The 12,977-nt window shown below is 42.5% G+C and overlaps 1 protein-coding gene across 1 annotated transcript in view; it reads right to left on the bottom strand.

Moving 5' to 3' along the window:
- brf1b (BRF1 general transcription factor IIIB subunit b) overlaps positions 1-12,977 on the bottom strand; it is a gene marked incomplete at its 3' end in the record, with an annotated part of 152,137 nt that overhangs the window by 121,935 nt on the left and 17,225 nt on the right. The window lies entirely within an intron of this gene.

The raw sequence follows: 12,977 nt of genomic DNA, 5'->3' as shown, positions 1-12,977 counted from the left end.
TTTGGTGTTTTATCTTTTACCGTTTTATTGTTTTATCTTTTAATGTAAATGTTCGAGAGAGAAAGAAAGAAAGAAAGAAAGAAAGAAAGAAAGAAAGAAAGAAAGAAAGAAAGAAAGAAAGAAAGAAAGAAAGAAAGAAAGAAAGAAAGAAAGAAAGAAAGAAAGAAAGAAAGAAAGAAAGAATCACTAGCTTACATGCTAAAAAGACACATCACAGGGAACAAGCGTGGAATCCTTTTCACATGACGGGAGCCCAGTGTCTTGCTCACTTTAACCCGTTCACTACCACACTACAGAAGGTTAACCCTTTACTATCACACTACAGAAACCATCTGTAGTGTGATAGTAAAGGGTTAGCCTTCTGTAGTGTGGTAGTGAAAGGGTTAACCTGCTGCCGTGTGGCGGTGAAAGGGTTAACCTTCTGTATTGTGTGGCAGTGAAAGGGTTAACCTTCTGTCGTGTCACAGTGAAAGGGTTAACCGTTTGGTAGTGCAGCAGTGAAAGGGTTAACAGGAAACATTGGCTCACAGGGATTGAACTTGATCTCCATCAGTCTCTCTACCAACCAGGCCGGCCTGCTGGATAAACTACTGTGACATAATTATCCTCCACAGACCACAGTGAATCCCAGGCAACAGTGGTTCAGGCAACAATCACAATCACCTGCAATCAAGCTCAATCAGTCACACCTTGGTTGCAATTTCACCCCCTGCCTTGTTTCCATGGCAATCTGTCACAGGGTGATTAGGCCACCTGTGTCTGGTTAGAAAAGAAAGTCCTGCGTCCCCTTCCTTCCCAGCAGTGAGAGAGACAGTGGTGTCCTCCCGGGTGAATTTACTTTCTTTAGGTTTGGCTAACTTGTTTTTTTCAGCAAGCAGGTGATTGCTACATAGCCAAGTAATGGCTATAATGCTTGGCATTTGTATTGGGTGAGTTGATTATACCCCCCCCCCAAATATTTACTTCAGCCGTACTTATTTAAGAACCTTGGTCAAACGGGCTTTTCATTACATTTAAATGAGAAAACAATATGGTAAAATTTATATTTTGTTCCCCAGAATCTCATTGCTTTGCTTGGAATCCGTTGGAAGAGTAAACGGTGACACTCGACTGGAAGGTAGGACTGTTTTCACTGACTGAATGTTCTGATGGAATGTCAACGGAAAGCAATGTGACCTGTAATGTGGCATTCATTATTGACTTGTAAAGAGTCTGACAAGAACACGGGATATCGTTTAATTTGTGTCCGGTACAGAGGGATCCAGATGCGTGTTAGCCTAGCTTAGCACAAAGCGTGGAAGCCGTAGGGAGCAGCTAGCCTAGCTTAGCACACAGCGTGGAAGCAGCTAGCCTAGCTTAGCACAAAGCGTGGAAGCGGTAGGGAGCAGCTAGCTCCATATATTTATCTGTCTGAATATACCTGCATATAATTCTTCTACCTACTTATACACTGTATGATGGCATGTACAATAATGCTGTATACCGTATATATATATATCTGTAAACATATCTGCATATAATCCTTTTTACATCTCTGTAGATACTATATCTGTACATATACCATACCTTACCGTAGTGTCTTTATACCTGTATCACTGTACATATGTACGTGCATCTAATTGGCATTATACTCTGTAGTACTAATTCACATATTTTATACCCAGTTTAATCGCCTGTACATTGTATGTCACTATTGCACTTTACTATTGTTACATTTGCGTTCTGGTTTCCTTTTGTTGTACAATACTTGTGCTGTATAATGACAATACATTTGAATCTAATCAAAAGTGAAGTAATGCACCTTCCAAAACGTTGTATCTGTGTGGTTTTGACGGAGCTAAACCAGTAGATTCCTCCTGCTTCCAGTTCTTGTGCTAAGATGGACCATCATGCAACTAGATCTCTGTCCTGAATGCACAGAGAAAAAGTTGGATGTCTTATCTTTAGGGTTGGGTACCGTTCACATTTGAACAAACTACTAATTTACACTCATAAAACTAAGTCTGCAAAATAAGTCTGCATTGTCTTTGGTGAAATGTCTAGTAGTTGGCAAAAATCTGGAGCAACTTTTAAAATGCATCTCTTATCCTGATTGCTGTTCCTATACGTCGCTGTATGACATAATTTACCTCCAGTATGAAGCTAGCTAATTTGAAACATCAGTTTGTAGCTGTTTCCAAATAAATCTGAGTATGAAATGACATGTGTAGGTAGTTGAACGTTTTTTTTTTTGTAAAAAAAAATATATATATATAAATCATTGGTTTCATAACTGAAGAAACGGTTGTGTTGCTGTAACGCAGTTCATGTACATGAGCCAGGGGGCAGTGTAGCACTAATCTTTACACTAGTCTTTGTATTATAGTTTATTTTTCTTTATTCTTAAGATTTGATTTGAAGTTGTTCTTGGACTGTTATTCTTTTCTATGATTCTTGATTATTAGAATTTTGTTTTTATTATCCTTGTTACACTGTCTTTCTTAACATCCCATTTTATTTGAAAGTGTCCATTCTTTCTTTGTGTTTGACTCGTAATTAATTTCTCTTGTTAAATCTTTGGAAATATAGGTTGTTTTGTTCTATGTGGACCCCAAGAAGAATAGATGTTGCCTAGGCGACGGCGAATGGGGATCCGAATAAACTAAACAATCAATGTTTTGGAGCTAATTGCATGACCCACATCATGTCTAAAACATCTCCAGACAAACTAACTCTTAACTCTACCCAAGTAAACCCAACGTCTTGTAGCCCAATATCTAGCTGACGTTTGATGGATCTATGTGTCCGTATTCACTGATCTGGTGTTTTCATGCAGGCTATCCAGACGCCGGTATCCAGTCCGAATGTCGGGATCGCTATCTCTGGGTGCGCGTTCCTGCGACGGGGGCTGCCCCACAGTTTGAGGCCGTAGGTGGGTGGTGGAAGCAGTGTTGTAGAGTCCAGGACTTGTGACTCGACTTGAGCACTGATGACTCGGACTTGGACTCTAGCATTGACTGCATTTGGACTCGGAAGGTGCAGACTCTGACTTGTTTGAGTTATTTTATACAGCCACGGTGGTGCAGTGGTGGTCGCCTCACAGGAAGAAGGTCCTGGGTTTGATTTCCGCTTGGGGACCGAGTTGCCAGGTACCCAGGTGGGGTATCTCCCCAGGCCTTTCTGTGTGGAGTTTGCATGTTCTCCTCGTGCTCGCAAGGGTTTCCCCTCCCGATATAATAAACCCAATGACTGATCGATGTCGCGTCCCTGACTGACGGGGCACTTGCATTGGTCCCTGGGTGCGGCCCCACGCCGCAACCCATGACTCCTCCCAGCTGCCCTTAAGGGGAAGGACGACGGGATGGGTTGAGCACAAATGTGTGTCATGACTGTTGCAATGAATAAAGACTTCTTCAAAGTCCAGTTTTTAATCTTAACAAACGTGATTTGACGTCTTGTGTTGCAGATGGAACTGGAGTTCATTCCATAGACGAACAACATGCCACGAGCTGTGGTTACACCGTCAGCACCTTCCAGATGGACGGCGGCACCACCCTCCGAGCCTCCTACTTCTCCTGCCACACTGAGAACCAGGTGTGTCCAGAGTCCAGACCTGCCATGACCAGCCGTGACTGTCATCTACTACCATAACCAGCCTTGAAATGACTAACTTTAGGACACTTGCTCTGTCTTAAGCTGTCTTGACTCATTTACTTGCCGGCAATTATTTCCCCCCAGAATGACGAAACGTTCACCTTCAACTTGAACATTATTGTCACAAATGCTGAGGGACAATGGTTGACCTATCCGCTGTCGAAGACCTGCGCCCTGCCACTGCCCTGGTCCCAGCGAGAGGTCACCTGTGAGGAGAACTACATGGAGGTAAAGTCCTCTGATCTGCCATGACCTGAGTTTAAACTGACTAAACCGCCTCTGATCTGCCATACTGACCACCTCCCTCCATGTGATTTACACCTGTATGTATCGTATGATCTCCACCCGTCTCTACAGGTGAACGTGAGAAGAGATGCCCCTTGTGAAGCCAGTCACGGAACCTCTAAAGAAGCATGGCAGGCCGCGTTCTCTGTGGTAAATAATCCAACAAGCCTGGGTCTGAAGATACTCTCGCACAGGGCACATCTCTGAAGATAGAAGTGGTTAAATGGGAACACCAACAAAATTAATAATTCTAATATGATGTTTCCATGCCCCACCTCAAGCGTGTGATGTCATCGGGTATAAAGTCTGGGGTGCTCCATAGACTGAATTTTTTTTTAATACACAAACCAGCTTGATTCAATAGTAGTGTTCTCCATGTCCACAGAACATTCCCCTGGGTGCTCTCCATGTCACCTAGAACCTCTTTACCCAAGTCACGGTCTATGGAGCGGCTCCAGAATGTATAGATCATGACTAGTTTTGAGTTTTAGTACTCTAGTTTGTGGATTAGGGACAGAGTTGTTTGTTTTCACATGTAGTCATTCATAAATTGGGTGTAGTTCCCCTGAAGTATCCAGTTGCCTCTAAAACCAGTCCCTCAAAGAGGCATGTGTATTGAATTATCATTATTTAATATATACTTATTGTATATCAATAGGAATTCATAATCTTACATTTGTTCATTTTATCAATAAGAATTCATTATTTAATTTGTTAATTGTTACCACATTTATTTCTTTATAATTATATATCAATAAGAATTCAATTTATTTTCTTATAATTGTATCAATACAAATTCATTTTATTTTAATTTTATATTGATATAATTATTAAATGTATTGAAAATTGATAAGAGATTGGGCTTGCTCCATGTCCTTCCCGGTAACCCTACTTCTTCTCCAGGCTCAGAAGACGGCTACCTCTGCCTGGCAGGTGATGTTGCTCGGGGCGGAGGTGGAGCGGAGCGTCCTGTCCGTCGGAGACGTGCACCAGCTGGGCTACAGGCTGACGGGCTCCTCTAAAGGGGTGGTGTTCCGCTCGCCCTACAGGCAGCCTCACTCAGAGCTGGAGACGGTGGGTATGGGGAGGCCAAACGGCACTGGGCTCGGCACCGGTTATATCACTTTTCACTACCGGGGGCGACAGTGGCTCAGGAGGTAGAGCAGTAGTCTGGCAATCCGGAGGTTCCCGGTTCGATTCCCGGGCAGCGTGTCGATGTGTCCTTGAGCGAGACACTTAACCCCTAATTGCTCCCGATGAGCAGGTTGGCACCTTGCATGGTCGCCGCAGTCTGTGTGTGAATGTGTGTGCATGGGTAAAATGTGAGGAACAAATTGTAAAGCACTTTGGATAAAAGCGCTACATGTATATAAAAAAGCAGCCATTTACCACACTACAGAAGGTTAACCTTTTCACTACCACACTACAGACGGTTAACCTTCTGTAGTGTGGTAGTGAAAGGGTTAACCTTCTGTAGTGTGGTAGTGAAAGGGTTAACCTTCTGTAGTGTGGTTGTGAAAGTGTTAACCCATTTGTCATATGGCAGTGAACGGGTTAATATCTACTAGGGATGGGCGTGAGTAATCTATTAAAGCTATCAGAAAAATCAATCTTAAATTATATATTTTTACACATTTGTTTCACATGTATGTGTAAGATTATAACTGTTTGTTGGTTTCCTTAAACATATACGTGAATGAACAAAATTAAGTAAAAAAAAAATGTCTTCTAAAATATAGCCTATATATTATATTTTTCCCCTTTATGAGTAATACACGATCACTCGAGTATAACATGCGAGCAATCGATCTCTGGATTTGTCTTAAAAATGCCCATCCCTAATATCTTAAAGGAACACTTCCAACATTTTGGGGAAATACATTTTTTTTTTTTTTAAACTTTGACCAGTCAGCTGGTTCTTTTCGCGTTCATCGCTTTTTCTGGTCAAGTATGACCGACAGAAACGGGTTGAATGGGGGGAAAGACACTCTGAGAAAATACGGCTAGTCCGGGAGTCGAACTCGCTACCCCAGATCCGTGACGCGCACGGTTGTCCCCGACGCCGAAATAGCGTTCGAGGTACGCGGTGAGCTACTGGAGCTCCCAGGGGAAATACAGTTTTAACGCTTGCACTGAAGAGACCATCAAAGTCTTGTTTTGAAACAATTCTCTACAGCCCATGTATTTAGAGTTGTGAAGTTCATCTAAATCACTTGTAGTGCGGATGTGATTTATCACAAAGTACTCAACCTCTACTGTCTAACTATGAGTGAACACAACACTAACTTACCATTTTTAGATAATAAAGTACTCAACCTCTACTGTCTACAACCATGGCCGCCTAGTTATAGTTGAAAGTGGGGGTGCAAGATTTTTTATTTAATTTTTTTGCAATTGGTGGTTTGGAGGGGGTCCGGTACGACCCCCTCCACGGCAGATTTTTTTACATTTAATGAACACCTGTGTGTGCAATATAGAGCCTTCAATCTTGATCAAAATAAAGCTGCTCTTTTCACTATAAAACTCAATTACTAATAATAATTTTCCCGAAGCACCTCCGTTCACATCCCCAGCAGCAGTAGCAACTTGTGAATGGACTAGCCGAAGAATAATCCTCACAAAGTCACAATGTTATCCAATATCCAGCCTGAAACTTTTCTTCATTGAAACGCCAAACGAGGCATTCGAAAAAGCCGCCTCGGCGCCTCCCCTTTTCCAACATGTCGTATACGTCATGCCGAGAGACCGTGGGGCACTGGATCAAACCATTAAATGTGTGGGGTCACACAATCTTTGGAAACTTAAAAACTTGCTATTAAGTGTCATTGCGTATTATTAATTTGATTGAAATTACGTAGTTATGGTTAGATTTATATATTCATATGATCAAAAAGTGGAGGAGCAAAAGCACAAGTTTGCCCCCCCCAAGCTCAATAGTGGTGGGGCACCTGCTTCGACTGCTCCATTATGTAGGCGCCTATGAACACGACACTCCTAGATGCCATTTCATGCGAGCTTATTGGGAAAGCGAAGCCATTTCAGACGTGTCCGTATCGTAAAGAAATGGACGGCTACCTCTGAGTGACATTTAGCGCATTATCACAAAATTCACAATTCTTCAGCTTTATTTTAAAGTATCAAATTGACAGTGGTGGAAGAAGTACACTGTTCCTTTACAAGTAAAAGTAGAAATACTCTTATACTAATAGGGGGGGTTCGAGCTGGAGCATATGTGTGTAGGGTTTTAGATAACAGGTATTGGGGGTATATCCTGTATAAGACATTGGTATAATTGGTAATTTCGTTGGATATACACTGTATACTGTAAAGTATTATTATATATTTTTTTTGCTTTCTGTTTCTGTGCTTGCATGTCATTTTGGCCATCTTAATTGTTAGTTTCATTATGCATTGTGTGTTGAGTACTGACTTTTAATAATTTTGTTTTGCAATAATAAAAAAAATAAAAAAAAAGTAGAAATACTCAAATAAATGAGTACGCTGGTAAAAGTCCTCCATTTAAATTCGACTTAAGTAAAAGTTGTATTTGCTATTGAATGTAGTATCTAAAGTAAAAGTACACATTCTACATGACGTTTGTGTATCCATTGACCTCTAAAGGTTATGTTAAAGTGGTATGTGGTCCAGTTATGCTGCTCTGATTAGGTCCTCATGAAGTTGACAGGTAATCTTCATACATTTTCTATTTTGTATATTATGTTTTCTATGCAAAATCATTTTCTTCAAAGTAACTAATCTGATGGGTTCAATAATAATAATAATAAATTAGATTTTAAGAGAAGCACCTTTCTCAGACTCAATGACACTGTACAAGGAAAGGGTGGAAAAATATATATATATTTTTTTAAATAAAAAATAAAAATAAATTATTTGTGTATAGTAACGACAGGAAAAAACAAATGAGATAAAAAAGGAAGCAAGGTGCTGTCCAATTGGTTGAAATTAACAAACCAACAACAAAACGAAACGGGATCTGTGGCTTAAAAGAAAAGAGTCAGGGGTGGGCTACTTGGGAGCGGGGCCGTGTTGCGTGAAGGCAAGTGTGAACAGGTGGGTTTTTAGCTTAGTTTTGAGATAAATGGGTTGGGTTCAGATAAATGTAGTGGCGTAAAAAGTACAATATTTCCCTTGAAATGTAGTAGAGTAAAAGTATATAAAGTTTCCTAAAAATCCTGCACCGGTGCGTTTTCTCCATCTATCCCACAAGGTGGAAGATGTTCCAGTGGAGCTCCTTCGAGCGACCTTGTTCTTCAGGCAGAAGCTGATGGTGGTCATGATTGATATCTCTATAGCCTGCAGCGTCAGTAAGTAACTAACATCAACCTTTGCCATTTCAAGAGCTCAATGGGGGGGGGGGGGGGATGCCTGCCTTTCGGTACTCTGCAGCCTGTGAGTGGAATAAACTGCCAGTGTCCATAAAAAGTATCGACTCCGAAAGAAATTTTAAACGAGATATGAAGAAATGGCTTTAGTCACGTAGGATAATGATATATGCAGGTGTGCTGTATACTGTGTTTGTTTGTGTTATTGCATTTGTTTTATTTACACTTTCACAATGCTTGGAAATTGTATTTATGTCTTATTTGTGCATAGTGCATACTAGTCATCACACTGCTCTACCTCCAAGTGTGGCAGTGAGAGGTTAACCTTCTGTAGTGAGAGGTTAACCTTCTGTAGTGAAAGGTTAACAGTCTAGTGTGGTAGTGAGAGGGTTAAGCATAATTTAAGTTGTCAGCCAATCCAGCTGTCAGCGTTGCTTCCGGCTTGGCCGGCCGTCATACTGGCTCGATTGGCAGAGTCAGCGGGAGGGAAGCCGGTGGGTGGGTCCTGGTCGTTGTAAACAGCGACTCCTACAGTTCGGTCGGGACGCCTGCACAGCGAGGGAAGGATCTGGGAGAGGTAGTGTGACCTTCCACACGTTGCACTCCCCCAGTGAGAGTCCGCGCTGCCAGGTGAAAAGAAGCGGTGGGCTGGGTACACATGTGTCGGAGGAAGCATGTGATAGTCTCCGCCCTCCCGGACCGACGGTAGAGTGCGCAACGACCAGGAAGGGGATTGGGAATTGGCATAACGACTAACATTGGGAGGGGAGAAAAAAGATAATAAAAAAAAAAATATATATATATAGAAGTCGTCAGCCGTAATATGGTGAGACAGTGGCTCAGGAGGTAGAGCAGTCATCTGGTAGTCCGGAGGTTCCCTGTTCGATTCCTGGGCAGCTTGTCAAATTGTCCTTGAGCAAGATGATTAACCCCTAATTGCTCCTGATGAGCAGGTTGGTACCTCCGTCATCGGTGAGCGAATGGGTAACATGTGAGGAACAAATTGTAAAGCGCTTTGGACAAAAGTGCTATATATATAAATGCAGCCTTTTGCCATATATATGGTTTCATCCACGGACTGTCCCTGGAGCTTTCTGAAACCAAGTTGTGCACACATCCCAAAACAGTTTTTGAGACTGTAAAAGAGTCTATAGCACAAAGTGCTATTTTAATCAATAGTTTAACGTTATTCATAATTAATTAATGCTTTTCTACCGGTGTAGGATGGAAAGATGGATGTGGCCGTGACTGAAGGAGTTGCTAGGTTACCAGTTAATGTATACACTAGTGATTGCGACGCCTCGACAGAATGTAAATGGAAGTCGCGCTGCTCTGAGAATGATAATCTGATCATTTGGATCTCAGCCAATCGCAGTGCGAACTAAGTGTGGTATTATGAGGCGTATGATGTCTGATCCATCATCACAAATTGCAATTTTATGTCTACATTACTGCTGTGAAGCACTTTGGGCTGCAATCCTTGTATGAAAGGTGCCATACAAATAAAGTTCATCATCATGTACTGTATCGGGGGGGGGGGGGGGGGGGGGGGAAATGGCACCAAACACGATCGTTGTAACACACTGGGCCCGCGCCTGTGCAATCCGCTGCCAGGGTCCATCAAGGCCTCTGGCTCCCTTGCTGCCTTGCAGGCCGCTTATATATTAAAGGCAGCCCAAGAGTGCTTCCGCGTTTCTCAGATTGGCCATGACGCCCACGTGACAGCACGCCTAGCACGCCCCCGCGGCAGCGGCGGAGCGGCAGCGGCGCATAGGTTGCCGCGGCGTTATGCATTCGTAATCCCCCCTGTTTTAACATCGATGGTTAGCTCAACTCGTTCCTCAGCTTGCTGTGGAGCCTGCGGTCCAGTTGGTGACAAGTTCGAATCACTTTAATTTTTTTTTTTTACGTTTAATTAATTTATCATCTCTCTATATAAACGTAACTAGCGTCTTTCTTTCGCTAGTTAAGTTTAGGCATTCTTTCGGAGTTGGTTAGAGTTTGTCGCAGAGCATGGCAATAGAATGCCTGTCTTTCTTTCGCCGGAGCAGCAGCCTATTTCCGCTCTGCCGCACGCCGCGATAAGCCGCGGTCACATGGGCGTCGTGGCCAATCAGAGAAACGCGGAAGCACTCTTGGGCCGCCTTTAATATAGACGCTTCCAGGCCAGCCTTAAAACCGCTGCCTTCCACTAGGGCCTGTATTTGAACCTGCTCCTATGTTTTTTTTTTATTTGATCTTATTAATTTTAAATGTTTTAAACCTTTTTATTATGTTTTATTTAATTTTCCTTCTGCTGTGAAGCACCTTGAGAGCTCACAGAGTTTAAAGTGTGCTATATAAATGAAATTTATTATTATTCTTCAGATTCCGGTTCTTTCGACGGGGCGCGGCTCTCCTGGGACATCCCGGTGGTGATGAGCTCGCTGCTGCGGGACAGCGTGGGCTTCCGGAGCAGCAGCATGCGTGTGGGCGTGGAGAGCCGCCTGCTGGACCGCGTCACGGCCCAGGCCAGGGGCTTCAAGCTGGAGGTCCAGGGGCCCCTGGTGCGGCTCAGCGTGCCCTTCGGTGCAGAGGGAGGCTACAGGAGGGTGAGGCGACTCGTTCAGGACTAGTCCTGGTATTTTCTTGACTTAATTGATCGGTTTATTTAATTAAAATGTTCTTTTGCCACATGACCTTTTTTTTATTTGATTTGATTTTTATTCGTCTTGAACATAGAAACATAAAATAAGTTTTAAAAAAACAAAAAGGTAAATAGTCAAAGACTATTTCCATACAATAAGTGTTCCAGAAGGAACGGGGGGGGGGGGGGTAAAAAAAACGTATCAAGCCCTGCCCCTTCCTTACAATATTTGACATTATAATTTAATACAAATAAAAATAATAATGAGTTTTTTTTTTTTTTATATATCCAAATGAGAAATATGTATTAGGCAGTCACATTACTGTTCAAGCTGCTCTCTCTTGTGTCCATAAGTTCTCGTTTATAGCTACCTTTAAATTTATTGATATTATTGCTTAATTTTATACTCTCCTCCAGACCATTCCAGAGTTAAAATAAGCCTAAGAATAAAATGATTATGATAAAATACGGTCCGGGATTTATATAGCGCTTTTCCAATATTTTAAAAGTCCAGGAAAATAGTAGTGATGCATTGTAAAGTCTGATGGCTGTCGGAATGAAGGACTTCCTGTGCCGTTCAGTGCTACATCTTGGGAGTGTTGGTCTAGTACTGAACATGCTCCTCCTGTCAGCCAAGTCTGTGTATAGTGGGTGGGAGGGGTTGTCCCTGATGGCATGGAGCTTAGCAAGGCTCCTCCTCTCCACCACCATCGTCCAGCTCCACCCCTACCACGTTACTGGCCTTCCTGACCAGCTCATCCAGCCTGTTCATGATGATAAAGAGGTGCAGAGATAACTTGTACAACATGGAAATCATTAACTAACCAAGTGACGAATCTTTGTTTAAAGTGTTTAATAGCTCTACATTCCAACAGCCATCACTGATACAGAGTGTCTGGTCAGTAACATGGGTCTCCCAGTCCCTCCACTCTGCAGTAAACGGCCATCACTGATATAGAGTGTCTGGTCAGTAACATGGGTCTCTCAGTCCCTCCACTCTGCAGTAAACAGCCATCACTGATACAGAGTGTCTGGTCAGTAACATGGGTCTCCCAGTCCCTCCGCTCTGCAGTAAACAGCCATCACTGATATATAGTGTCTGGTCACTAACATGGGTCTCCCAGTCCCTCCACTCTGCAGTAAACAGCTATCACTGATATAGAGTGTCTGGTCAGTAACATGGGTCTCCCAGTCCCTCCACTCTGCAGTCTTTACTACCACTCAATAGACTGTCGCCCAAATTGAACGACCCCCCCCCCCCCCCAAAAAAAATTCTTAGTCGGGGACAGGCCTAGGACAAACTCGGATCGGTCGACTACTAACCTAACCACTGACTGTCATTTTAAATGTAAAACTTTCCACTGTCATTTTAAATGTAAAACCTTCCATGTTGTCGTCTCTCCCAGAGTTTGGTGATGGACAACGTCTACAGGGAGACGTACGTGATCCTGTTGTTCTACGAGCACGTCTTCTCCTCTGCGTTCAGCGACGGCACCTCGGTGGAGACCAGACACCGGCTGCTCAGGGTGGTCGACACGCCGCTGTGGTGCCAACAGCCGTTCACCATCGACCGTACGTAACATCTCTAGTAGGGCTGAGCCCAAATGTTCAAACGTGTGTTCGTTCGTTCGTTACGTTGGCGTTCTAATTCTAAATCAACATTCGAATTCAATTTTTTTTTTATACATTTAATTTTTTTTATGTTTCTATTCATTCCGTTTAAAACCAATGGGGTTTTTCTTCACAGTTTCAGATAAAGATTAGGCTACACTAATATTATAGTATAGTTATATTAATTAAAGAAAGTTGATTCAATAAAAAAAAGACTAATTTAATCTATTCAAATTGAGGATTTATTTTGAGGATATTTATAAAAAAAAAACTTTAGAATTGTATTCTTTTAGAATCTATTAACTAAGGTTCGAATGTCCGTTCGAAAAACCCTGACAAAAAAAACGTTAGAATTGTATTCTTTTAGAATCTATTAACTAAGGTTCGAATGTCCGTTCGAAAAACCCTGACTAAGTTTGAAGCCCAAAAACAGGCTTCGGGGAAACCGCCCTAAACATCTCCCCCGTTCACCATCGACC

Source organism: Notolepis coatsorum, assembly GCF_963971535.1.
Source record: "Notolepis coatsorum genome assembly, chromosome: 5".
In the NCBI taxonomy this organism is placed as follows: Eukaryota; Metazoa; Chordata; class Actinopteri; order Aulopiformes; family Paralepididae; genus Notolepis; species Notolepis coatsorum.
Note: the sequence above shows the minus strand (reverse complement) of the source record. Positions and strands in the feature narration are given on the sequence as shown.